Consider the following 20,543-nt stretch of genomic DNA (forward strand, 5'->3'; position numbering starts at 1 on the left):
TGAAAATGCTCTGTTCATGTCTATCTGTTATCAATATATAGAAACCACGAAGTGTCAAGAACAATTTAAAGCTGAGCTATTTTTGAGTATCTCTAAAGGATAGCCCCAATGATGATTTTTTTAGTATTCCTTAACTTAAAAAAGCAAGACAAATTAAGACTTTAGCTGGGCACATTTTTTACTAGCATGTGGGATGATATAGGCTCTGTGGTGCAATGGATAGCGCATTGGACTTCTAGAGCTATATAGCAATTCAAAGGTTGTGGGTTCGAGTCCCACCAGAGTCGTGTGTTTTTGGGTAACATGTAATTACTTTTCAGATGTTAGAATGAGGCAAAAGGAAATACTGCACAGTAACAGGCTTTATGGTTAAGGGCTTAGAGTGGTCTTTAATAAAAACATTTCTGGCCCCTAATTTGTTAGTGTAAGTTATTGGAACCACCTTTTTTTGTGGACTCTTAAGACAACGATTTTTGCATCCAATTTTGAAAATGCTCTGTTCATGTCTATCTGTTATCAATATATAGAAACCACGAAGTGTCAAGAACAATTTAAAGCTGAGCTATTTTTGAGTATCTCTAAAGGATAGCCCCAATGATGATTTTTTTAGTATTCCTTAACTTAAAAAGGCAAGACACATTAAGACTTTAGCTGGGCACATTTTTTACTAGCATGTGGGATGATATAGGCTCTGTGGCGCAATGGATAGCGCATTGGACTTCTAGAGCTATATAGCAATTCAAAGGTTGTGGGTTCGAGTCCCACCAGAGTCGTGTGTTTTTGGGTAACATGTAATTACTTTTCAGATGTTAGAATGAGGCAAAAGGAAATACTGCACAGTAACAGGCTTTATGGTTAAGGGCTTAGAGTGGTCTTTAATAAAAACATTTCTGGCCCCTAATTTGTTAGTGTAAGTTATTGGAACCACCTTTTTTTGTGGACTCTTAAGACAACGATTTTTGCATTCCATTTTGAAAATGCTCTGTTCATGTCTATCTGTTATCAATATATAGAAACCACGAAGTGTCAAGAACAATTTAAAGTTGAGCTATTTTTGAGTATGTCTAAAAGATAGACCCAATGATGATTTTTTTAGTATTCCTTAACTTAAAAAAGCAAGACACATTAAGACTTTAGCTGGGCACATTTTTTACTAGCATGTGGGATGATATAGGCTCTGTGGCGCAATGGATAGCGCATTGGACTTCTAGAGCTATATAGCAATTCAAAGGTTGTGGGTTCGAGTCCCACCAGAGTCGTGTGTTTTTGGGTAACATGTAATTACTTTTCAGATGTTAGAATGAGGCAAAAGGAAATACTGCACAGTAACAGGCTTTATGGTTAAGGGCTTAGAGTGGTCTTTAATAAAAACATTTCTGGCCCCTAATTTGTTAGTGTAAGTTATTGGAACCACCTTTTTTTTGTGGACTCTTAAGACAACGATTTTTGCATCGAATTTTGAAAATGCTCTGTTCATGTCTATCTGTTATCAATATATAGAAACCACGAAGTGTCAAGAACAATTTAAAGCTGAGCTATTTTTGAGTATCTCTAAAGGATAGCCCCAATGATGATTTTTTTAGTATTCCTTAACTTAAAAAGGCAAGACACATTAAGACTTTAGCTGGGCACATTTTTTACTAGCATGTGGGATGATATAGGCTCTGTGGCGCAATGGATAGCGCATTGGACTTTTAGAGCTATATAGCAATTCAAAGGTTGTGGGTTCGAGTCCCACCAGAGTCGTGTGTTTTTGGGTAACTTGTAATTACTTTTCAGATGTTAGAATGAGGCAAAAGGAAATACTGCACAGTAACAGGCTTTATGGTTAAGGGCTTAGAGTGGTCTTTAATAAAAACATTTCTGGCCCCTAATTTGTTAGTGTAAGTTATTGGAACCACCTTTTTTTGTGGACTCTTAAGACAATGATTTTTGCATTCCATTTTGAAAATGCTCTGTTCATGTCTATCTGTTATCAATATATAGAAACCACGAAGTGTCAAGAACAATTTAAAGTTGAGCTATTTTTGAGTATGTCTAAAAGATAGACCCAATTATGATTTTTTTAGTATTCCTTAACTTAAAAAAGCAAGACACATTAAGACTTTAGCTGGGCACATTTTTTACTAGCATGTGAGATGATATAGGCTCTGTGGCGCAATGGATAGCGCATTGGACTTCTAGAGCTATATAGCAATTCAAAGGTTGTGGGTTCGAGTCCCAACAGAGTCGTGTGTTTTTGGGTAACATGTAATTACTTTTCAGATGTTAGAATGAGGCAAAAGGAAATACTGCACAGTAACAGGCTTTATGGTTAAGGGCTTAGAGTGGTCTTTAATAAAAACATTTCTGGCCCCTAATTTGTTAGTGTAAGTTATTGGAACCACCTTTTTTTGTGGACTCTTAAGACAACGATTTTTGCATCCAATTTTGAAAATGCTCTGTTCATGTCTATCTGTTATCAATATATAGAAACCACGAAGTGTCAAGAACAATTTAAAGCTGAGCTATTTTTGAGTATCTCTAAAGGATAGCCCCAATGATGATTTTTTTAGTATTCCTTAACTTAAAAAAGCAACACATTAAGACTTTAGCTGGGCACATTTTTTACTAGCATGTGGCATGATATAGGCTCTGTGGCGCAATGGATAGCGCATTGGATTTCTAGAGCTATATAGCAATACAAAGGTTGTGGGTTCGAGTCCCACCAGAGTCGTGTGTTTTTGGGTAACATGTAATTACTTTTCAGATGTTAGAATGAGGCAAAAGGAAATACTGCACAGTAACAAGCTTTATGGTTAAGGGCTTAGAGTGGTCTATAATAAAAACATTTCTGGCCCCTAATTTGTTAGTGTAAGTTATTGGAACCACCTTTTTTTGTGGACTCTTAAGACAACGATTTTTGCATCCAATTTTGAAAATGCTCTGTTCATGTCTATCTGTTATCAATATATAGAAACCACGAAGTGTCAAGAACAATTTAAAGCTGAGCTATTTTTGAGTATCTCTAAAGGATAGCCCCAATGATGATTTTTTTAGTATTCCTTAACTTAAAAAAGCAAGACACATTAAGACTTTAGCTGGGCACATTTTTTACTAGCATGTGGGATGATATAGGCTCTGTGGCGCAATGGATAGCGCATTGGACTTCTAGAGCTATATAGCAATTCAAAGGTTGTGGGTTCGAGTCCCACCAGAGTCGTGTGTTTTTGGGTAACATGTAATTACTTTTCAGATGTTAGAATGAGGCAAAAGGAAATACTGCACAGTAACAGGCTTTATGGTTAAGTGGTCTTTAATAAAAACATTTCTGGCCCCTAATTTGTTAGTGTAAGTTATTGGAACCACCTTTTTTTGTGGACTCTTAAGACAACGATTTTTGCATCCAATTTTGAAAATGCTCTGTTCATGTCTATCTGTTATCAATATATAGAAACCACGAAGTGTCAAGAACAATTTAAAGCTGAGCTATTTTTGAGTATCTCTAAAGGATAGCCCCAATGATGATTTTTTTAGTATTCCTTAACTTAAAAAAGCAACACATTAAGATTTTAGCTGGGCACATTTTTTACTAGCATGTGGAATGATATAGGCTCTGTGGCGCAATGGATAGCGCATTGGATTTCTAGAGCTATATAGCAATACAAAGGTTGTGGGTTCGAGTCCCACCAGAGTCGTGTGTTTTTGGGTAACATGTAATTACTTTTCAGATGTTAGAATGAGGCAAAAGGAAATACTGCACAGTAACAAGCTTTATGGTTAAGGGCTTAGAGTGGTCTATAATAAAAACATTTCTGGCCCCTAATTTGTTAGTGTAAGTTATTGGAACCACCTTTTTTTGTGGACTCTTAAGACAACGATTTTTGCATCCAATTTTGAAAATGCTCTGTTCATGTCTATCTGTTATCAATATATAGAAACCACGAAGTGTCAAGAACAATTTAAAGCTGAGCTATTTTTGAGTATCTCTAAAGGATAGCCCCAATGATGATTTTTTTAGTATTCCTTAACTTAAAAAAGCAACACATTAAGACTTTAGCTGGGCACATTTTTTACTAGCATGTGGAATGATATAGGCTCTGTGGCGCAATGGATAGCGCATTGGATTTCTAGAGCTATATAGCAATACAAAGGTTGTGGGTTCGAGTCCCACCAGAGTCGTGTGTTTTTGGGTAACATGTAATTACTTTTCAGATGTTAGAATGAGGCAAAAGGAAATACTGCACAGTAACAAGCTTTATGGTTAAGGGCTTAGAGTGGTCTATAATAAAAACATTTCTGGCCCCTAATTTGTTAGTGTAAGTTATTGGAACCACCTTTTTTTGTGGACTCTTAAGACAACGATTTTTGCATCCAATTTTGAAAATGCTCTGTTCATGTCTATCTGTTATCAATATATAGAAACCACGAAGTGTCAAGAACAATTTAAAGCTGAGCTATTTTTGAGTATCTCTAAAGGATAGCCCCAATGATGATTTTTTTAGTATTCCTTAACTTAAAAAAGCAACACATTAAGACTTTAGCTGGGCACATTTTTTACTAGCATGTGGAATGATATAGGCTCTGTGGCGCAATGGATAGCGCATTGGATTTCTAGAGCTATATAGCAATACAAAGGTTGTGGGTTCGAGTCCCACCAGAGTCGTGTGTTTTTGGGTAACATGTAATTACTTTTCAGATGCTAGAATGAGGCAAAAGGAAATACTGCACAGTAACAAGCTTTATGGTTAAGGGCTTAGAGTGGTCTATAATAAAAACATTTCTGGCCCCTAATTTGTTAGTGTAAGTTATTGGAACCACCTTTTTTTGTGGACTCTTAAGACAACGATTTTTGCATCCAATTTTGAAAATGCTCTGTTCATGTCTATCTGTTATCAATATATAGAAACCACGAAGTGTCAAGAACAATTTAAAGTTGAGCTATTTTTGAGTATGTCTAAAAGATAGACCCAATGATGATTTTTTTAGTATTCCTTAACTTAAAAAAGCAAGACACATTAAGACTTTAGCTGGGCACATTTTTTACTAGCTTGTGGGATGATATAGGCTCTGTGGCGCAATGGATAGCGCATTGGACTTCTAGAGCTATATAGCAATTCAAAGGTTGTGGGTTTGAGTCCCACCAGAGTCGTGTGTTTTTGGGTAACATGTAATTACTTTTCAGATGTTAGAATGAGGCAAAAAGGAATAATGCACAGTAACAGGCTTTATGGTTAAGGGCTTAGAGTGGTCTTTAATAAAAACATTTCTGGCCCCTAATTTTTTAGTGTAAGTTATTGGAACCACCTTTTTTGTGGACTCTTAAGACAACGATTTTTGCATCCAATTTTGAAAATGCTCTGTTCATGTCTATCTGTTATCAATATATAGAAACCACGAAGTGTCAAGAACAATTTAAAGTTGAGCTATTTTTGAGTATGTCTAAAAGATAGACCCAATGATGATTTTTTTAGTATTCCTTAACTTAAAAAAGCAAGACACATTAAGACTTTAGCTGGGCACATTTTTTACTAGAATGTGGGATGATATAGGCTCTGTGGCGCAATGGATAGCGCAGTGGACTTCTAGAGCTATATAGCAATTCAAAGGTTGTAGGTTCGAGTCCCACCTGAGTCGTGTGTTTTTGGGTAACATGTAAGTACTTTTCAGATGTTAGAATGAGGCAAAAGGAAATACTGCACAGTAACAGGCTTTATGGTTAAGGGCTTAGAGTGGTCTTTAATAAAAACATTTCTGGCCCCTAATTTGTTAGTGTAAGTTATTGGAACCACCTTTTTTTGTGGACTCTTAAGACAACGATTTTTGCATCCAATTTTGAAAATGCTCTGTTCATGTCTATCTGTTATCAATATATAGAAACCACGAAGTGTCAAGAACAATTTAAAGTTGAGCTATTTTTGAGTATGTCTAAAAGATAGACCCAATGATGATTTTTTTAGTATTCCTTAACTTAAAAAAGCAAGACACATTAAGACTTTAGCTGGGCACATTTTTTACTAGCATGTGGGATGATATAGGCTCTGTGGCGCAATGGATAGCGCATTGGACTTCTAGAGCTATATAGCAATTCAAAGGTTGTGGGTTCGAGTCCCACCAGAGTCATGTGTTTTTGGGTAAAATGTAATTACTTTTCAGATGTTAGAATGAGGCAAAAGGAAATACTGCACAGTAACAGGCTTTATGGTTAAGGGCTTAGAGTGGTCTTTAATAAAAACATTTCTGGCCCCTAATTTGTTAGTGTAAGTTATTGGAACCACCTTTTTTTTGTGGACTCTTAAGACAACGATTTTTGCATCCAATTTTGAAAATGCTCTGTTCATGTCTATCTGTTATCAATATATAGAAACCACGAAGTGTCAAGAACAATTTAAAGCTGAGCTATTTTTGAGTATCTCTAAAGGATAGCCCCAATGATGATTTTTTTAGTATTCCTTAACTTAAAAAGGCAAGACACATTAAGACTTTAGCTGGGCACATTTTTTACTAGCATGTGGGATGATATAGGCTCTGTGGCGCAATGGATAGCGCATTGGACTTCTAGAGCTATATAGCAATTCAAAGGTTGTGGGTTTGAGTCCCACCAGAGTCGTGTGTTTTTGGGTAACATGTAATTACTTTTCAGATGTTAGAATGAGGCAAAAGGAAATACTGCACAGTAACAGGCTTTATGGTTAAGGGCTTAGAGTGGTCTTTAATAAAAACATTTCTGGCCCCTAATTTGTTAGTGTAAGTTATTGGAACCACCTTTTTTTTGTGGACTCTTAAGACAACGATTTTTGCATCCAATTTTGAAAATGCTCTGTTCATGTCTATCTGTTATCAATATATAGAAACCACAAAGTGTCAAGAACAATTTAAAGCTGAGCTATTTTTGAGTATCTCTAAAGGATAGCCCCAATGATGATTTTTTTTGTATTCCTTAACTTAAAAAAGCAAGACACATTAAGACTTTAGCTGGGCACATTTTTTACTAGCATGTGGGATGATATAGGCTCTGTGGCGCAATGGATAGCACATTGGACTTCTAGAGCTATATAGCAATTCAAAGGTTGTGGGTTCGAGTCCCACCAGAGTCGTGTGTTTTTGGGTAACATGTAATTACTTTTCAGATGTTAGAATGAGGCAAAAAGGAATAATGCACAGTAACAGGCTTTATGGTTAAGGGCTTAGAATGGTCTTTAATAAAAACATTTCTGGCCCCTAATTTTTTAGTGTAAGTTATTGGAACCACCTTTTTTGTGGACTCTTAAGACAATGATTTTTGCATCCAATTTTGAAAATGCTCTGTTCATGTCTATCTGTTATCAATATATAGAAACCACGAAGTGTCAAGAACAATTTAAAGTTGAGCTATTTTTGAGTATGTCTAAAAGATAGACCCAATGATGATTTTTTAGTATTCCTTAACTTAAAAAAGCAAGACACATTAAGACTTTAGCTGGGCACATTTTTTACTAGCATGTGGGATGATATAGGCTCTGTGGCGCAATGGATAGCGCATTGGACTTCTAGAGCTATATAGCAATACAAAGGTTGTGGGTTCGAGTCCCACCAGAGTCGTGTGTTTTTGGGTAACATGTAATTACTTTTCAGACGTTAGAATGAGGCAAAAGGAAATACTGCACAGTAACAAGCTTTATGGTTAAGGGCTTAGAGTGGTCTATAATAAAAACATTTCTGGCCCCTAATTTGTTAGTGTAAGTTATTGGAACCACCTTTTTTTGTGGACTCTTAAGACAACGATTTTTGCATCCAATTTTGAAAATGCTCTGTTCATGTCTATCTGTTATCAATATATAGAAACCACGAAGTGTCAAGAACAATTTAAAGCTGAGCTATTTTTGAGTATCTCTAAAGGATAGCCCCAATGATGATTTTTTTAGTATTCCTTAACTTAAAAAAGCAAGACACATTAAGACTTTAGCTGGGCACATTTTTTACTAGCATGTGGGATGATATAGGCTCTGTGGCGCAATGGATAGCGCATTGGACTTTTAGAGCTATATAGAAATTCAAAGGTTGTGGGTTCGAGTCCCACCAGAGTCATGTGTTTTTGGGTAACATGTAATTACTTTTCAGATGTTAGAATGAGGCAAAAGGAAATACTGCACAGTAACAGGCTTTATGGTTAAGGGCTTAGAGTGGTCTTTAATAAAAACATTTCTGGCCCCTAATTTGTTAGTGTAAGTTATTGGAACCACCTTTTTTTGTGGACTCTTAAGACAACGATTTTTGCATCCAATTTTGAAAATGCTCTGTTCATGTCTATCTGTTATCAATATATAGAAACCACGAAGTGTCAAGAACAATTTAAAGCTGAGCTATTTTTGAGTATCTCTAAAGGATAGCCCCAATGATGATTTTTTTTGTATTCCTTAACTTAAAAAAGCAACACATTAAGACTTTAGCTGGGCACATTTTTTACTAGCATGTGGAATGATATAGGCTCTGTGGCGCAATGGATAGCGCATTGGATTTCTAGAGCTATATAGCAATACAAAGGTTGTGGGTTCGAGTCCCACCAGAGTCGTGTGTTTTTGGGTAACATGTAATTACTTTTCAGATGTTAGAATGAGGCAAAAGGAAATACTGCACAGTAACAAGCTTTATGGTTAAGGGCTTAGAGTGGTCTATAATAAAAACATTTCTGGCCCCTAATTTGTTAGTGTAAGTTATTGGAACCACCTTTTTTTGTGGACTCTTAAGACAACGATTTTTGCATCCAATTTTGAAAATGCTCTGTTCATGTCTATCTGTTATCAATATATAGAAACCACGAAGTGTCAAGAACAATTTAAAGTTGAGCTATTTTTGAGTATGTCTAAAAGATAGACCCAATGATGATTTTTTTAGTATTCCTTAACTTAAAAAAGCAAGACACATTAAGACTTTAGCTGGGCACATTTTTTACTAGCATGTGGGATGATATAGGCTCTGTGGCGTAATGGATAGCGCATTGGACTTCTAGAGCTATATAGCAATTCAAAGGTTGTGGGTTTGAGTCCTACCAGAGTCGTGTGTTTTTGGGTAACATGTAATTACTTTTCAGATGTTAGAATGAGGCAAAAAGGAATAATGCACAGTAACAGGCTTTATGGTTAAGGGCTTAGAGTGGTCTTTAATAAAAACATTTCTGGCCCCTAATTTTTTAGTGTAAGTTATTGGAACCACCTTTTTTGTGGACTCTTAAGACAACGATTTTTGCATCCAATTTTGAAAATGCTCTGTTCATGTCTATCTGTTATCAATATATAGAAACCACGAAGTGTCAAGAACAATTTAAAGTTGAGCTATTTTTGAGTATGTCTAAAAGATAGACCCAATGATGATTTTTTTAGTATTCCTTAACTTAAAAAAGCAAGACACATTAAGACTTTAGCTGGGCACATTTTTTACTAGCATGTGGGATGATATAAGCTCTGTGGCGCAATGGATAGCGCATTGGACTTCTAGAGCTATATAGCAATTCAAAGGTTGTGGGTTTGAGTCCCACCAGAGTCGTGTGTTTTTGGGTAACATGTAAGTACTTTTCAGATGTTAGAATGAGGCAAAAGGAAATACTGCACAGTAACAGGCTTTATGGTTAAGGGCTTAGAGTGGTCTTTAATAAAAACATTTCTGGCCCCTAATTTGTTAGTGTAAGTTATTGGAACCACCTTTTTTTGTGGACTCTTAAGACAACGATTTTTGCATCCAATTTTGAAAATGCTCTGTTCATGTCTATCTGTTATCAATATATAGAAACCACGAAGTGTCAAGAACAATTTAAAGTTGAGCTATTTTTGAGTATGTCTAAAAGATAGACCCAATGATGATTTTTTTAGTATTCCTTAACTTAAAAAAGCAAGACACATTAAGACTTTAGCTGGGCACATTTTTTACTAGCTTGTGGGATGATATAGGCTCTGTGGCGCAATGGATAGCGCATTGGACTTCTAGAGCTATATAGCAATTCAAAGGTTGTGGGTTCGAGTCCCACCAGAGTCATGTGTTTTTGGGTAACATGTAATTACTTTTCAGATGTTAGAATGAGGCAAAAGGAAATACTGCACAGTAACAGGCTTTATGGTTAAGGGCTTAGAGTGGTCTTTAATAAAAACATTTCTGGCCCCTAATTTGTTAGTGTAAGTTATTGGAACCACCTTTTTTTGTGGACTCTTAAGACAACGATTTTTGCATCCAATTTTGAAAATGCTCTGTTCATGTCTATCTGTTATCAATATATAGAAACCACGAAGTGTCAAGAACAATTTAAAGTTGAGCTATTTTTGAGTATGTCTAAAAGATAGACCCAATGATGATTTTTTTAGTATTCCTTAACTTAAAAAAGCAAGACACATTAAGACTTTAGCTGGGCACATTTTTTACAAGCATGTGGGCTGATGTAGGCTCTGTGGCGCAATGGATAGCGCATTGGACTTCTAGAGCTATATAGCAATTCAAAGGTTGTGGGTTTGAGTCCCACCAGAGTCGTGTGTTTTTGGGTAACATGTAATTACTTTTCAGATGTTAGAATGAGGCAAAAAGGAATAATGCACAGTAACAGGCTTTATGGTTAAGGGCTTAGAGTGGTCTTTAATAAAAACATTTCTGGCCCCTAATTTTTTAGTGTAAGTTATTGGAACCACCTTTTTTGTGGACTCTTAAGACAACGATTTTTGCATCCAATTTTGAAAATGCTCTGTTCATGTCTATCTGTTATCAATATATAGAAACCACGAAGTGTCAAGAACAATTTAAAGTTGAGCTATTTTTGAGTATGTCTAAAAGATAGACCCAATGATGATTTTTTTAGTATTCCTTAACTTAAAAAAGCAAGACACATTAAGACTTTAGCTGGGCACATTTTTTACTAGCATGTGGGATGATATAGGCTCTGTGGCGCAATGGATAGCGCATTGGACTTCTAGAGCTATATAGCAATTCAAAGGTTGTGGGTTCGAGTCCCACCAGAGTCGTGTGTTTTTGGGTAACATGTAATTACTTTTCAGATGTTAGAATGAGGCAAAAGGAAATACTGCACAGTAACAAGCTTTATGGTTAAGGGCTTAGAGTGGTCTATAATAAAAACATTTCTGGCCCCTAATTTGTTAGTGTAAGTTATTGGAACCACTTTTTTTGTGGACTCTTAAGACAACGATTTTTGCATCCAATTTTGAAAATGCTCTGTTCATGTCTATCTGTTATCAATATATAGAAACCACGAAGTGTCAAGAACAATTTAAAGTTGAGCTATTTTTGAGTATGTCTAAAAGATAGACCCAATGATGATTTTTTTAGTATTCCTTAACTTAAAAAAGCAAGACACATTAAGACTTTAGCTGGGCACATTTTTTACTAGCATGTGGGATGATGTAGGCTCTGTGGCGCAATGGATAGCGCATTGGACTTCTAGAGCTATATAGCAATTCAAAGGTTGTGGGTTTGAGTCCCACCAGAGTCGTGTGTTTTTGGGTAACATGTAATTACTTTTCAGATGTTAGAATGAGGCAAAAGGAAATACTGCACAGTAACAGGCTTTATGGTTAAGGGCTTAGAGTGGTCTTTAATAAAAACATTTCTGGCCCCTAATTTGTTAGTGTAAGTTATTGGAACCACCTTTTTTTGTGGACTCTTAAGACAACGATTTTTACATCCAATTTTGAAAATGCTCTGTTCATGTCTATCTGTTATCAATATATAGAAACCACGAAGTGTCAAGAACAATTTAAAGCTGAGCTATTTTTGAGTATCTCTAAAGGATAGCCCCAATGATGATTTTTTTAGTATTCCTTAACTTAAAAAAGCAAGACACATTAAGACTTTAGCTGGGCACATTTTTTACTAGCATGTGGGATGATATAGGCTCTGTGGCGCAATGGATAGCGCATTGGACTTCTAGAGCTATATAGCAATTCAAAGGTTGTGGGTTCGAGTCCCACCAGAGTCGTGTGTTTTTTGGTAACATGTAATTACTTTTCAGATGTTAGAATGAGGCAAAAGGAAATACTGCACAGTAACAGGCTTTATGGTTAAGGGCTTAGAGTGGTCTTTAATAAAAACATTTCTGGCCCCTAATTTTTTAGTGTAAGTTATTGGAACCACCTTTTTTGTGGACTCTTAAGACAATGATTTTTGCATCCAATTTTGAAAATGCTCTGTTCATGTCTATCTGTTATCAATATATAGAAACCACGAAGTGTCAAGAACAATTTAAAGTTGAGCTATTTTTGAGTATGTCTAAAAGATAGACCCAATGATGATTTTTTTAGTATTCCTTAACTTAAAAAAGCAAGACACATTAAGACTTTAGCTGGGCACATTTTTTACTAGTATGTGGGATGATATAGGCTCTGTGGCGCAATGGATAGCGCATTGGACTTCTAGAGCTATATAGCAATTCAAAGGTTGTGGGTTCGAGTCCCACCAGAGTCATGTGTTTTTGGGTAACATGTAATTACTTTTCAGATGTTAGAATGAGGCAAAAGGAAATACTGCACAGTAACAGGCTTTATGGTTAAGGGCTTAGAGTGGTCTTTAATAAAAACATTTCTGGCCCCTAATTTGTTAGTGTAAGTTATTGGAACCACCTTTTTTTGTGGACTCTTAAGACAACGATTTTTGCATCCAATTTTGAAAATGCTCTGTTCATGTCTATCTGTTATCAATATATAGAAACCACGAAGTGTCAAGAACAATTTAAAGTTGAGCTATTTTTGAGTATGTCTAAAAGATAGACCCAATGATGATTTTTTTAGTATTCCTTAACTTAAAAAAGCAAGACACATTAAGACTTTAGCTGGGCACATTTTTTACTAGCATGTGAGATGCTATAGGCTCTGTGGCGCAATGGATAGCGCATTGGACTTCTAGAGCTATATAGCAATTCAAAGGTTGTGGGTTCGAGTCCCACCAGAGTCGTGTGTTTTTGGGTAACATGTAATTACTTTTCAGATGTTAGAATGAGGCAAAAGGAAATACTGCACAGTAACAGGCTTTATGGTTAAGGGCTTAGAGTGGTCTTTAATAAAAAGATTTCTGGCCCCTAATTTGTTAGTGTAAGTTATTGGAACCACCTTTTTTTGTGGACTCTTAAGACAACGATTTTTGCATCCAATTTTGAAAATGCTCTGTTCATGTCTATCTGTTATCAATATATAGAAACCACGAAGTGTCAAGAACAATTTAAAGCTGAGCTATTTTTGAGTATCTCTAAAGGATAGCCCCAATGATGATTTTTTTTGTATTCCTTAACTTAAAAAAGCAAGACACATTAAGACTTTAGCTGGGCACATTTTTTACTAGCATGTGGGATGATATAGGCTCTGTGGTGCAATGGATAGCGCATTGGACTTCTAGAGCTATATAGCAATTCAAAGGTTGTGGGTTCGAGTCCCACCAGAGTCGTGTGTTTTTGGGTAACATGTAATTACTTTTCAGATGTTAGAATGAGGCAAAAGGAAATACTGCACAGTAACAGGCTTTATGGTTAAGGGCTTAGAGTGGTCTTTAATAAAAACATTTCTGGCCCCTAATTTGTTAGTGTAAGTTATTGGAACCCCCTTTTTTTGTGGACTCTTAAGACAACGATTTTTGCATCCAATTTTGAAAATGCTCTGTTCATGTCTATCTGTTATCAATATATAGAAACCACGAAGTGTCAAGAACAATTTAAAGTTGAGCTATTTTTGAGTATGTCTAAAAGATAGACCCAATGATGATTTTTTTAGTATTCCTTAACTTAAAAAAGCAAGACACATTAAGACTTTAGCTGGGCACATTTTTTACTAGCATGTGGGATGATATAGGCTCTGTGGCGCAATGGATAGCGCATTGGACTTCTAGAGCTATATAGCAATTCAAAGGTTGTGGGTTCGAGTCCCACCAGAGTTGTGTGTTTTTGGGTAACATGTAATTACTTTTCAGATGTTAGAATGAGGCAAAAGGAAATACTGCACAGTAACAGGCTTTATGGTTAAGGGCTTAGAGTGGTCTTTAATAAAAACATTTCTGGCCCCTAATTTGTTAGTGTAAGTTATTGGAACCACCTTTTTTTGTGGACTCTTAAGACAACGATTTTTGCATCCAATTTTGAAAATGCTCTGTTCATGTCTATCTGTTATCAATATATAGAAACCACGAAGTGTCAAGAACAATTTAAAGTTGAGCTATTTTTGAGTATGTCTAAAAGATAGACCCAATGATGATTTTTTTAGTATTCCTTAACTTAAAAAAGCAAGACACATTAAGACTTTAGCTGGGCACATTTTTTACTAGCATGTGAGATGCTATAGGCTCTGTGGCGCAATGGATAGCGCATTGGACTTCTAGAGCTATATAGCAATTCAAAGGTTGTGGGTTCGAGTCCCACCAGAGTCGTGTGTTTTTGGGTAACATGTAATTACTTTTCAGATGTTAGAATGAGGCAAAAGGAAATACTGCACAGTAACAGGCTTTATGGTTAAGGGCTTAGAGTGGTCTTTAATAAAAAGATTTCTGGCCCCTAATTTGTTAGTGTAAGTTATTGGAACCACCTTTTTTTGTGGACTCTTAAGACAACGATTTTTGCATCCAATTTTGAAAATGCTCTGTTCATGTCTATCTGTTATCAATATATAGAAACCACGAAGTGTCAAGAACAATTTAAAGTTGAGCTATTTTTGAGTATGTCTAAAAGATAGACCCAATGATGATTTTTTTAGTATTCCTTAACTTAAAAAAGCAAGACACATTAAGACTTTAGCTGGGCACATTTTTTACTAGCATGTGAGATGCTATAGGCTCTGTGGCGCAATGGATAGCGCATTGGACTTCTAGAGCTATATAGCAATTCAAAGGTTGTGGGTTCGAGTCCCACCAGAGTCGTGTGTTTTTGGGTAACATGTAATTACTTTTCAGATGTTAGAATGAGGCAAAAGGAAATACTGCACAGTAACAGGCTTTATGGTTAAGGGCTTAGAGTGGTCTTTAATAAAAAGATTTCTGGCCCCTAATTTGTTAGTGTAAGTTATTGGAACCACCTTTTTTTGTGGACTCTTAAGACAACGATTTTTGCATCCAATTTTGAAAATGCTCTGTTCATGTCTATCTGTTATCAATATATAGAAACCACGAAGTGTCAAGAACAATTTAAAGCTGAGCTATTTTTGAGTATCTCTAAAGGATAGCCCCAATGATGATTTTTTTTGTATTCCTTAACTTAAAAAAGCAAGACACATTAAGACTTTAGCTGGGCACATTTTTTACTAGCATGTGGGATGATATAGGCTCTGTGGTGCAATGGATAGCGCATTGGACTTCTAGAGCTATATAGCAATTCAAAGGTTGTGGGTTCGAGTCCCACCAGAGTCGTGTGTTTTTGGGTAACATGTAATTACTTTTCAGATGTTAGAATGAGGCAAAAGGAAATACTGCACAGTAACAGGCTTTATGGTTAAGGGCTTAGAGTGGTCTTTAATAAAAACATTTCTGGCCCCTAATTTGTTAGTGTAAGTTATTGGAACCCCCTTTTTTTGTGGACTCTTAAGACAACGATTTTTGCATCCAATTTTGAAAATGCTCTGTTCATGTCTATCTGTTATCAATATATAGAAACCACGAAGTGTCAAGAACAATTTAAAGTTGAGCTATTTTTGAGTATGTCTAAAAGATAGACCCAATGATGATTTTTTTAGTATTCCTTAACTTAAAAAAGCAAGACACATTAAGACTTTAGCTGGGCACATTTTTTACTAGCATGTGGGATGATATAGGCTCTGTGGCGCAATGGATAGCGCATTGGACTTCTAGAGCTATATAGCAATTCAAAGGTTGTGGGTTCGAGTCCCACCAGAGTTGTGTGTTTTTGGGTAACATGTAATTACTTTTCAGATGTTAGAATGAGGCAAAAGGAAATACTGCACAGTAACAGGCTTTATGGTTAAGGGCTTAGAGTGGTCTTTAATAAAAACATTTCTGGCCCCTAATTTGTTAGTGTAAGTTATTGGAACCACCTTTTTTTGTGGACTCTTAAGACAACGATTTTTGCATCCAATTTTGAAAATGCTCTGTTCATGTCTATCTGTTATCAATATATAGAAACCACGAAGTGTCAAGAACAATTTAAAGCTGAGCTATTTTTGAGTATCTCTAAAGGATAGCCCCAATGATGATTTTTTTTGTATTCCTTAACTTAAAAAAGCAAGACACATTAAGACTTTAGCTGGGCACATTTTTTACTAGCATGTGGGATGATATAGGCTCTGTGGCGCAATGGATAGCGCATTGGACTTCTAGAGCTATATAGCAATTCAAAGGTTGTGGGTTCGAGTCCCACCAGAGTCGTGTGTTTTTGGGTAACATGTAATTACTTTTCAGATGTTAGAATGAGGCAAAAAGGAATAATGCACAGTAACAGGCTTTATGGTTAAGGGCTTAGAGTGGTCTTTAATAAAAAGATTTCTGGCCCCTAATTTGTTAGTGTAAGTTATTGGAACCACCTTTTTTTGTGGACTCTTAAGACAACGATTTTTGCATCCAATTTTGAAAATGCTCTGTTCATGTCTATCTGTTATCAATATATAGAAACCACGAAGTGTCAAGAACAATTTAAAGTTGAGCTATTTTTGAGTATGTCTAAAAGATAGACCCAATGATGATTTTTTTAGTATTCCTTAACTTAAAAAAGCAAGACACATTAAGACTTTAGCTGGGCACATTTTTTACTAGCATGTGGGATGATATAGGCTCTGTGGCGCAATGGATAGCGCATTGGACTTCTAGAGCTATATAGCAATTCAAAGGTTGTGGGTTCGAGTCCCACCAGAGTCGTGTGTTTTTGGGTAACATGTAATTACTTTTCAGATGTTAGAATGAGGCAAAAAGGAATAATGCACAGTAACAGGCTTTATGGTTAAGGGCTTAGAGTGGTCTTTAATAAAAACATTTTTGGCCCCTAATTTTTTAGTGTAAGTTATTGGAACCACCTTTTTTGTGGACTCTTAAGACAACGATTTTTGCATCCAATTTTGAAAATGCTCTGTTCATGTCTATCTGTTATCACTATATAGAAACCACGAAGTGTCAAGAACAATTTAAAGCTGAGCTATTTTTGAGTATCTCTAAAGGATAGCCCCAATGATGATTTTTTTAGTATTCCTTAACTTAAAAAAGCAAGACACATTAAGACTTTAGCTGGGCACATTTTTTACTAGCATGTGGGATGATATAGGCTCTGTGGCGCAATGGATAGCGCATTGGACTTCTAGAGCTATATAGCAATTCAAAGGTTGTGGGTTCGAGTCCCACCAGAGTCGTGTGTTTTTGGGAAACATGTAATTACTTTTCAGATGTTAGAATGAGGCAAAAGGAAATACTGCACAGTAACAGGCTTTATGGTTAAGGGCTTAGAGTGGTCTTTAATAAAAACATTTCTGGCCCCTAATTTGTTAGTGTAAGTTATTGGAACCACCTTTTTTGTGGACTCTTAAGACAACGATTTTTACATCCAATTTTGAAAATGCTCTGTTCATGTCTATCTGTTATCAATATATAGAAACCACGAAGTGTCAAGAACAATTTAAAGCTGAGCTATTTTTGAGTATCTCTAAAGGATAGCCCCAATGATGATTTTTTTAGTATTCCTTAACTTAAAAAAGCAAGACACATTAAGACTTTAGCTGGGCACATTTTTTACTAGCATGTGGGATGATATAGGCTCTGTGGCGCAATGGATAGCGCATTGGACTTCTAGAGCTATATAGCAATTCAAAGGTTGTGGGTTCGAGTCCCACCAGAGTCGTGTGTTTTTGGGTAACATGTAATTACTTTTCAGATGTTAGAATGAGGCAAAAAGGAATAATGCACAGTAACAGGCTTTATGGTTAAGGGCTTAGAGTGGTCTTTAATAAAAAGATTTCTGGCCCCTAATTTGTTAGTGTAAGTTATTGGAACTACCTTTTTTTGTGGACTCTTAAGACAACGATTTTTGCATCCAATTTTGAAAATGCTCTGTTCATGTCTATCTGTTATCACTATATAGAAACCACGAAGTGTCAAGAACAATTTAAAGCTGAGCTATTTTTGAGTATCTCTAAAGGATAGCCCCAATGATGATTTTTTTAGTATTCCTTAACTTAAAAAAGCAAGACACATTAAGACTTTAGCTGGGCACATTTTTTACTAGCATGTGGGATGATATAGGCTCTGTGGCGCAATGGATAGCGCATTGGACTTCTAGAGCTATATAGCAATTCAAAGGTTGTGGGTTCGAGTCCCACCAGAGTCGTGTGTTTTTGGGAAACATGTAATTACTTTTCAGATGTTAGAATGAGGCAAAAGGAAATACTGCACAGTAACAGGCTTTATGGTTAAGGGCTTAGAGTGGTCTTTAATAAAAACATTTCTGGCCCCTAATTTGTTAGTGTAAGTTATTGGAACCACCTTTTTTGTGGACTCTTAAGACAACGATTTTTACATCCAATTTTGAAAATGCTCTGTTCATGTCTATCTGTTATCAATATATAGAAACCACGAAGTGTCAAGAACAATTTAAAGCTGAGCTATTTTTGAGTATCTCTAAAGGATAGCCCCAATGATGATTTTTTTAGTATTCCTTAACTTAAAAAAGCAAGACACATTAAGACTTTAGCTGGGCACATTTTTTACTAGCATGTGGGATGATATAGGCTCTGTGGCGCAATGGATAGCGCATTGGACTTCTAGAGCTATATAGGAATTCAAAGGTTGTGGGTTCGAGTCCCACCAGAGTCGTGTGTTTTTGGGTAACATGTAATTACTTTTCAGATGTTAGAATGAGGCAAAAAGGAATAATGCACAGTAACAGGCTTTATGGTTAAGGGCTTAGAGTGGTCTTTAATAAAAAGATTTCTGGCCCCTAATTTGTTAGTGTAAGTTATTGGAACCACCTTTTTTTGTGGACTCTTAAGACAACGATTTTTGCATCCAATTTTGAAAATGCTCTGTTCATGTCTATCTGTTATCAATATATAGAAACCACGAAGTGTCAAGAACAATTTAAAGCTGAGCTATTTTTGAGTATCTCTAAAGGATAGCCCCAATGATGATTTTTTTTGTATTCCTTAACTTAAAAAAGCAAGACACATTAAGACTTTAGCTGGGCACATTTTTTACTAGCATGTGGGATGATATAGGCTCTGTGGCGCAATGGATAGCGCATTGGACTTCTAGAGCTATATAGCAATTCAAAGGTTGTGGGTTCGAGTCCCACCAGAGTCGTGTGTTTTTGGGTAACATGTAATTACTTTTCAGATGTTAGAATGAGGCAAAAGGAAATACTGCACAGTAACAGGCTTTATGGTTAAGGGCTTAGAGTGGTCTTTAATAAAAACATTTCTGGCCCCTAATTTGTTAGTGTAAGTTATTGGAACCACCTTTTTTTGTGGACTCTTAAGACAACTATTTTTGCATCCAATTTTGAAAATGCTCTGTTCATGTCTATCTGTTATCAATATATAGAAACCACGAAGTGTCAAGAACAATTTAAAGCTGAGCTATTTTTGAGTATCTCTAAAGGATAGCCCCAATGATGATTTTTTTTGTATTCCTTAACTTAAAAAAGCAAGACACATTAAGACTTTAGCTGGGCACATTTTTTACTAGCATGTGGGATGATATAGGCTCTGTGGCGCCATGGATAGCGCATTGGACTTCTAGAGCTATATAGCAATTCAAAGGTTGTGGGTTCGAGTCCCACCAGAGTCGTGTGTTTTTGGGTAACATGTAATTACTTTTCAGATGTTAGAATGAGGCAAAAGGAAATACTGCACAGTAACAGGCTTTATGGTTAAGGGCTTAGAGTGGTCTTTAATAAAAACATTTCTGGCCCCTAATTTGTTAGTGTAAGTTATTGGAACCACCTTTTTTTGTGGACTCTTAAGACAACTATTTTTGCATCCAATTTTGAAAATGCTCTGTTCATGTCTATCTGTTATCAATATATAGAAACCACGAAGTGTCAAGAACAATTTAAAGCTGAGCTATTTTTGAGTATCTCTAAAGGATAGCCCCAATGATGATTTTTTTAGTATTCCTTAACTTAAAAAAGCAAGACACATTAAGACTTTAGCTGGGCACATTTTTTACTAGCATTTGGGATGATATAGGCTCTGTGGCGCAATGGATAGCGCATTGGACTTCTAGAGCTATATAGCAATTCAAAGGTTGTGGGTTCGAGTCCCACCAGAGTCGTGTGTTTTTGGGTAACATGTAGTTACTTTTCAGATGTTAGAATGAGGCAAAAAGGAATAATGCACAGTAACAGGCTTTATGGTTAAGGGCTTAGAGTGGTCTTTAATAAAAACATTTTTGGCCCCTAATTTTTTAGTGTAAGTTATTGGAACCACCTTTTTTGTGGACTCTTAAGACAACGATTTTTGCATCCAATTTTGAAAATGCTCTGTTCATGTCTATCTGTTATCAATATATAGAAACCACGAAGTGTCAAGAACAATTTAAAGTTGAGCTATTTTTGAGTATGTCTAAAAGATAGACCCAATGATGATTTTTTTAGTATTCCTTAACTTAAAAAAGCAAGACACATTAAG

At 36.0% G+C, this 20,543-nt stretch overlaps 39 non-coding genes across 39 annotated transcripts; all 39 read left to right on the forward strand.

Annotated features, from left to right (window-relative positions):
• Positions 1-201: 201 nt before the first annotated feature.
• TRNAR-UCU (transfer RNA arginine (anticodon UCU)) lies at positions 202-287 on the forward strand. The gene is given in 2 exon segments: positions 202-238; positions 252-287. It is a non-coding gene; the product is annotated as a tRNA-Arg (tRNA).
• A 400-nt stretch (positions 288-687) lies between these two features.
• On the forward strand, positions 688-773 carry TRNAR-UCU (transfer RNA arginine (anticodon UCU)). The gene is given in 2 exon segments: positions 688-724; positions 738-773. It is a non-coding gene; the product is annotated as a tRNA-Arg (tRNA).
• Positions 774-1,173: 400 nt separating this feature from the next.
• TRNAR-UCU (transfer RNA arginine (anticodon UCU)) lies at positions 1,174-1,259 on the forward strand. Its single transcript is given in 2 exon segments — positions 1,174-1,210; positions 1,224-1,259. It is a non-coding gene; the product is annotated as a tRNA-Arg (tRNA).
• Positions 1,260-2,146: 887 nt separating this feature from the next.
• Positions 2,147-2,232, forward strand: TRNAR-UCU (transfer RNA arginine (anticodon UCU)). The gene is given in 2 exon segments: positions 2,147-2,183; positions 2,197-2,232. It is a non-coding gene; the product is annotated as a tRNA-Arg (tRNA).
• Positions 2,233-2,630: 398 nt separating this feature from the next.
• TRNAR-UCU (transfer RNA arginine (anticodon UCU)) lies at positions 2,631-2,716 on the forward strand. Its single transcript is given in 2 exon segments — positions 2,631-2,667; positions 2,681-2,716. It is a non-coding gene; the product is annotated as a tRNA-Arg (tRNA).
• Positions 2,717-3,116: 400 nt separating this feature from the next.
• Positions 3,117-3,202, forward strand: TRNAR-UCU (transfer RNA arginine (anticodon UCU)). The gene is given in 2 exon segments: positions 3,117-3,153; positions 3,167-3,202. It is a non-coding gene; the product is annotated as a tRNA-Arg (tRNA).
• A 389-nt stretch (positions 3,203-3,591) lies between these two features.
• On the forward strand, positions 3,592-3,677 carry TRNAR-UCU (transfer RNA arginine (anticodon UCU)). The gene is given in 2 exon segments: positions 3,592-3,628; positions 3,642-3,677. It is a non-coding gene; the product is annotated as a tRNA-Arg (tRNA).
• A 398-nt stretch (positions 3,678-4,075) lies between these two features.
• On the forward strand, positions 4,076-4,161 carry TRNAR-UCU (transfer RNA arginine (anticodon UCU)). The gene is given in 2 exon segments: positions 4,076-4,112; positions 4,126-4,161. It is a non-coding gene; the product is annotated as a tRNA-Arg (tRNA).
• A 398-nt stretch (positions 4,162-4,559) lies between these two features.
• On the forward strand, positions 4,560-4,645 carry TRNAR-UCU (transfer RNA arginine (anticodon UCU)). The gene is given in 2 exon segments: positions 4,560-4,596; positions 4,610-4,645. It is a non-coding gene; the product is annotated as a tRNA-Arg (tRNA).
• Positions 4,646-5,045: 400 nt separating this feature from the next.
• TRNAR-UCU (transfer RNA arginine (anticodon UCU)) lies at positions 5,046-5,131 on the forward strand. Its single transcript is given in 2 exon segments — positions 5,046-5,082; positions 5,096-5,131. It is a non-coding gene; the product is annotated as a tRNA-Arg (tRNA).
• An 885-nt stretch (positions 5,132-6,016) lies between these two features.
• Positions 6,017-6,102, forward strand: TRNAR-UCU (transfer RNA arginine (anticodon UCU)). Its single transcript is given in 2 exon segments — positions 6,017-6,053; positions 6,067-6,102. It is a non-coding gene; the product is annotated as a tRNA-Arg (tRNA).
• Positions 6,103-6,503: 401 nt separating this feature from the next.
• TRNAR-UCU (transfer RNA arginine (anticodon UCU)) lies at positions 6,504-6,589 on the forward strand. The gene is given in 2 exon segments: positions 6,504-6,540; positions 6,554-6,589. It is a non-coding gene; the product is annotated as a tRNA-Arg (tRNA).
• Positions 6,590-6,990: 401 nt separating this feature from the next.
• Positions 6,991-7,076, forward strand: TRNAR-UCU (transfer RNA arginine (anticodon UCU)). Its single transcript is given in 2 exon segments — positions 6,991-7,027; positions 7,041-7,076. It is a non-coding gene; the product is annotated as a tRNA-Arg (tRNA).
• A 398-nt stretch (positions 7,077-7,474) lies between these two features.
• TRNAR-UCU (transfer RNA arginine (anticodon UCU)) lies at positions 7,475-7,560 on the forward strand. Its single transcript is given in 2 exon segments — positions 7,475-7,511; positions 7,525-7,560. It is a non-coding gene; the product is annotated as a tRNA-Arg (tRNA).
• An 884-nt stretch (positions 7,561-8,444) lies between these two features.
• TRNAR-UCU (transfer RNA arginine (anticodon UCU)) lies at positions 8,445-8,530 on the forward strand. The gene is given in 2 exon segments: positions 8,445-8,481; positions 8,495-8,530. It is a non-coding gene; the product is annotated as a tRNA-Arg (tRNA).
• A 400-nt stretch (positions 8,531-8,930) lies between these two features.
• On the forward strand, positions 8,931-9,016 carry TRNAR-UCU (transfer RNA arginine (anticodon UCU)). The gene is given in 2 exon segments: positions 8,931-8,967; positions 8,981-9,016. It is a non-coding gene; the product is annotated as a tRNA-Arg (tRNA).
• A 399-nt stretch (positions 9,017-9,415) lies between these two features.
• On the forward strand, positions 9,416-9,501 carry TRNAR-UCU (transfer RNA arginine (anticodon UCU)). Its single transcript is given in 2 exon segments — positions 9,416-9,452; positions 9,466-9,501. It is a non-coding gene; the product is annotated as a tRNA-Arg (tRNA).
• A 400-nt stretch (positions 9,502-9,901) lies between these two features.
• Positions 9,902-9,987, forward strand: TRNAR-UCU (transfer RNA arginine (anticodon UCU)). Its single transcript is given in 2 exon segments — positions 9,902-9,938; positions 9,952-9,987. It is a non-coding gene; the product is annotated as a tRNA-Arg (tRNA).
• Positions 9,988-10,387: 400 nt separating this feature from the next.
• Positions 10,388-10,473, forward strand: TRNAR-UCU (transfer RNA arginine (anticodon UCU)). The gene is given in 2 exon segments: positions 10,388-10,424; positions 10,438-10,473. It is a non-coding gene; the product is annotated as a tRNA-Arg (tRNA).
• Positions 10,474-10,872: 399 nt separating this feature from the next.
• Positions 10,873-10,958, forward strand: TRNAR-UCU (transfer RNA arginine (anticodon UCU)). The gene is given in 2 exon segments: positions 10,873-10,909; positions 10,923-10,958. It is a non-coding gene; the product is annotated as a tRNA-Arg (tRNA).
• A 399-nt stretch (positions 10,959-11,357) lies between these two features.
• Positions 11,358-11,443, forward strand: TRNAR-UCU (transfer RNA arginine (anticodon UCU)). The gene is given in 2 exon segments: positions 11,358-11,394; positions 11,408-11,443. It is a non-coding gene; the product is annotated as a tRNA-Arg (tRNA).
• Positions 11,444-11,843: 400 nt separating this feature from the next.
• On the forward strand, positions 11,844-11,929 carry TRNAR-UCU (transfer RNA arginine (anticodon UCU)). Its single transcript is given in 2 exon segments — positions 11,844-11,880; positions 11,894-11,929. It is a non-coding gene; the product is annotated as a tRNA-Arg (tRNA).
• Positions 11,930-12,328: 399 nt separating this feature from the next.
• Positions 12,329-12,414, forward strand: TRNAR-UCU (transfer RNA arginine (anticodon UCU)). Its single transcript is given in 2 exon segments — positions 12,329-12,365; positions 12,379-12,414. It is a non-coding gene; the product is annotated as a tRNA-Arg (tRNA).
• A 400-nt stretch (positions 12,415-12,814) lies between these two features.
• Positions 12,815-12,900, forward strand: TRNAR-UCU (transfer RNA arginine (anticodon UCU)). Its single transcript is given in 2 exon segments — positions 12,815-12,851; positions 12,865-12,900. It is a non-coding gene; the product is annotated as a tRNA-Arg (tRNA).
• A 400-nt stretch (positions 12,901-13,300) lies between these two features.
• TRNAR-UCU (transfer RNA arginine (anticodon UCU)) lies at positions 13,301-13,386 on the forward strand. Its single transcript is given in 2 exon segments — positions 13,301-13,337; positions 13,351-13,386. It is a non-coding gene; the product is annotated as a tRNA-Arg (tRNA).
• A 400-nt stretch (positions 13,387-13,786) lies between these two features.
• Positions 13,787-13,872, forward strand: TRNAR-UCU (transfer RNA arginine (anticodon UCU)). Its single transcript is given in 2 exon segments — positions 13,787-13,823; positions 13,837-13,872. It is a non-coding gene; the product is annotated as a tRNA-Arg (tRNA).
• A 400-nt stretch (positions 13,873-14,272) lies between these two features.
• On the forward strand, positions 14,273-14,358 carry TRNAR-UCU (transfer RNA arginine (anticodon UCU)). The gene is given in 2 exon segments: positions 14,273-14,309; positions 14,323-14,358. It is a non-coding gene; the product is annotated as a tRNA-Arg (tRNA).
• A 400-nt stretch (positions 14,359-14,758) lies between these two features.
• TRNAR-UCU (transfer RNA arginine (anticodon UCU)) lies at positions 14,759-14,844 on the forward strand. Its single transcript is given in 2 exon segments — positions 14,759-14,795; positions 14,809-14,844. It is a non-coding gene; the product is annotated as a tRNA-Arg (tRNA).
• Positions 14,845-15,244: 400 nt separating this feature from the next.
• Positions 15,245-15,330, forward strand: TRNAR-UCU (transfer RNA arginine (anticodon UCU)). Its single transcript is given in 2 exon segments — positions 15,245-15,281; positions 15,295-15,330. It is a non-coding gene; the product is annotated as a tRNA-Arg (tRNA).
• Positions 15,331-15,730: 400 nt separating this feature from the next.
• Positions 15,731-15,816, forward strand: TRNAR-UCU (transfer RNA arginine (anticodon UCU)). The gene is given in 2 exon segments: positions 15,731-15,767; positions 15,781-15,816. It is a non-coding gene; the product is annotated as a tRNA-Arg (tRNA).
• A 400-nt stretch (positions 15,817-16,216) lies between these two features.
• On the forward strand, positions 16,217-16,302 carry TRNAR-UCU (transfer RNA arginine (anticodon UCU)). Its single transcript is given in 2 exon segments — positions 16,217-16,253; positions 16,267-16,302. It is a non-coding gene; the product is annotated as a tRNA-Arg (tRNA).
• A 400-nt stretch (positions 16,303-16,702) lies between these two features.
• Positions 16,703-16,788, forward strand: TRNAR-UCU (transfer RNA arginine (anticodon UCU)). Its single transcript is given in 2 exon segments — positions 16,703-16,739; positions 16,753-16,788. It is a non-coding gene; the product is annotated as a tRNA-Arg (tRNA).
• Positions 16,789-17,187: 399 nt separating this feature from the next.
• On the forward strand, positions 17,188-17,273 carry TRNAR-UCU (transfer RNA arginine (anticodon UCU)). Its single transcript is given in 2 exon segments — positions 17,188-17,224; positions 17,238-17,273. It is a non-coding gene; the product is annotated as a tRNA-Arg (tRNA).
• A 399-nt stretch (positions 17,274-17,672) lies between these two features.
• Positions 17,673-17,758, forward strand: TRNAR-UCU (transfer RNA arginine (anticodon UCU)). Its single transcript is given in 2 exon segments — positions 17,673-17,709; positions 17,723-17,758. It is a non-coding gene; the product is annotated as a tRNA-Arg (tRNA).
• Positions 17,759-18,158: 400 nt separating this feature from the next.
• TRNAR-UCU (transfer RNA arginine (anticodon UCU)) lies at positions 18,159-18,244 on the forward strand. Its single transcript is given in 2 exon segments — positions 18,159-18,195; positions 18,209-18,244. It is a non-coding gene; the product is annotated as a tRNA-Arg (tRNA).
• A 399-nt stretch (positions 18,245-18,643) lies between these two features.
• TRNAR-UCU (transfer RNA arginine (anticodon UCU)) lies at positions 18,644-18,729 on the forward strand. The gene is given in 2 exon segments: positions 18,644-18,680; positions 18,694-18,729. It is a non-coding gene; the product is annotated as a tRNA-Arg (tRNA).
• A 400-nt stretch (positions 18,730-19,129) lies between these two features.
• Positions 19,130-19,215, forward strand: TRNAR-UCU (transfer RNA arginine (anticodon UCU)). Its single transcript is given in 2 exon segments — positions 19,130-19,166; positions 19,180-19,215. It is a non-coding gene; the product is annotated as a tRNA-Arg (tRNA).
• A 400-nt stretch (positions 19,216-19,615) lies between these two features.
• On the forward strand, positions 19,616-19,701 carry TRNAR-UCU (transfer RNA arginine (anticodon UCU)). Its single transcript is given in 2 exon segments — positions 19,616-19,652; positions 19,666-19,701. It is a non-coding gene; the product is annotated as a tRNA-Arg (tRNA).
• Positions 19,702-20,101: 400 nt separating this feature from the next.
• Positions 20,102-20,187, forward strand: TRNAR-UCU (transfer RNA arginine (anticodon UCU)). The gene is given in 2 exon segments: positions 20,102-20,138; positions 20,152-20,187. It is a non-coding gene; the product is annotated as a tRNA-Arg (tRNA).
• The last annotated feature ends 356 nt before the right edge of the window (positions 20,188-20,543 follow it).

Source organism: Rhinoderma darwinii, chromosome 4 (genome assembly GCF_050947455.1).
Source record: "Rhinoderma darwinii isolate aRhiDar2 chromosome 4, aRhiDar2.hap1, whole genome shotgun sequence".
Taxonomy (NCBI): Eukaryota; Metazoa; Chordata; class Amphibia; order Anura; family Rhinodermatidae; genus Rhinoderma; species Rhinoderma darwinii.